Source organism: Saprolegnia diclina (genome assembly GCF_000281045.1).
Source record: "Saprolegnia diclina VS20 unplaced genomic scaffold supercont1.32, whole genome shotgun sequence".
NCBI lineage: Eukaryota > Oomycota > Saprolegniomycetes > Saprolegniales > Saprolegniaceae > Saprolegnia > Saprolegnia diclina.
This window is the reverse complement of record NW_008246099.1, coordinates 104748-106977: the sequence shown is the minus strand read 5'-3', so window position 1 is coordinate 106977 and position 2230 is coordinate 104748.

Below are 2230 nucleotides of genomic sequence, written 5' to 3'. Positions count from 1 at the left end.
AGCAGAGTAGAGGAAGAAGAATGAAGAAGGACGTCGTATGTAGGTATTATATTGAGTCTGTTGTGAATGCAAGAGATATTCGGGTTATATGACTTCGCGTTTCTTTCAATGTATCAAGTTGATACAATGCAGACACTCTCATCCTGTTGTGCGATGCCCCAAGGTCTGCCAGCAGGAGCAGCAGCTCAAGCAAGTCGGATCCAGTCGCTGGCCCAGGAAAACGACCAGACGCACGCCTGCCAACGCGGAAATGCGGCAGGACGTCGCTCAGACTCGTGAGAACAACAGCCTCCAAACCAGCGTCGCCCGCAAGCCCTAGTCAGTCGACGGCATGGTCTACGCGTACTAGTATATTATGGAAGATACTACGATATAGATTTGGATAGTTGGTGTTTAGGTCTTGATGCAGCGAGAGAAATGTCGACACGTCCCTAGTCGACCACCAGAGCTGTGACCTATTGTTGTACATTCCAAGCCCAGCAATCCAAATTTTGTCCGAAAGCACAGGACAAAAATGGATCCCGACAGATTCGAGACTCACGACCGATAGACACGACAAGGTCAACAACGGTTGCTATAGGATCCTGGACGATGATGGCCGTTTGTGAGGTGACATCGCTGCTTCAACTTCAAGCCCCATTCTGTCCCTGTTTGGTATTTTTGTCCCAGACCTTGAGTACGAGAGGCTAGAGACCGCAACGCGACGCGCACGCACTGAACGCCCGATCGCGTTTCACTGGACACCAACATGCGTCGTCGGTGCCTCCGTTAGGTCCATATTGACCGCCTGCAACATGGCGATCTTCGCCGGTCGGGCCGACGGTGTGCTTGCACGTGATGGCGTCGCGCTCTGCGACTGCCTTGTCCTTGCGCCACGGGCAGTAGTGGCTTTTGCGCTTCCCCCCCGCCCATGCGGGTCTGCGTGAGCGCGTGCCACGCCTTCCGCTTCTTGCAGTACGCCAGTCTGCCGGTCATCGATGCAACGCCACCAAGGTCTTATTCCGTAAAATGTCGTGCGAAAATCCGATAATTGGGCGTTTTGCCGTATTTACAGTGTTGGCAAAATAGCTTGCCGGCAACTTTAGCCCGCGACTCGCTGTCCAGCTACTAAGTTAGATACTCTAGTAGCTGGGGCGCTTTCCCAATCTAGTAGAGGTCGGTAGTCAACCACCACACTCCAATTACACGTACTAGTAATTGGAATGTGGCGGTCGACTGATACACTGATACTAGATTCAGTATCAATTTTGCCAACTTGAACGACGCACAACACAGGCTGTAGGCACGCTACGAGCCCCGTTCTTTGGGTTTTGGGCTCCCTACGTCGTGGGCTATGGATATCGGACAAAACATACGACTCCATAAAAACATCAAACCTCGTCTACTCGCTGCCGAGCAACGACGCCAAACACATTTTATCCGGATAAGGATGTCCGGAAAATCATGCACCGCTTGTCCAAAGTGTGATCCTGCTACTGGTAGCAATACTGTTCCTCTTCGTAGGCAAATACCCACAAAACTACAACGATTGCATACCGATTGGAAGGGGAACCTTCGAGTCTTCGCACCGCCAGCACCAGGCCGTCAATCCTCACTCGTCATTGGAAGTAGCTCTCTCTTCTTTCAAAGACATTTCAACGGTGAATTGATTTCCGTCAGGGTATTATCTTCCTATTGTTGCGCCAGAAAGGCCAAGAGAACGGGCAGTGGAGCTCGAATGGTGTAGGTTTTGCGATGGGGGAAGCACACGGGGAAGCCTGTATGCTCGTATTCTTGTTGTATGTGCAGCAAGCATACCCAGTTTCGGCTCCAAAAGCGCTTGGAGACTTGTTGACATTGTCCTTTCAGCTTCACAGCCACACCCAAAGACGCCAAAGACGCCCGAATCAACAGAAGCCACTTTCGGTAGGCAGTGCTCTCGATAGACGAGCCGAGCTTCAACTGTCCTGTCAGGCTGCTTGCACCAAACAATCGCCATATTGACCTGCCAAAGGATGCTATGTACTCCGTACGTCACAGCTCGATTCGACCTCCGATGCACACTAGCTCCTCGATGCCGACGACAGCGACCAGTGGTGGTACACCCGACCTCGCACGCCAGTACCTTCTCGCTGCCTTCAAAGAGCTCTTGTCCACCTACACCAAGCTTGTCGAGGTCGAGAGAACCCACAAAACCGCGCAGGAGCAGTCGGCGCAGCGGTTGCTGGACTCGGAGGCCGCCCGCCGAGAG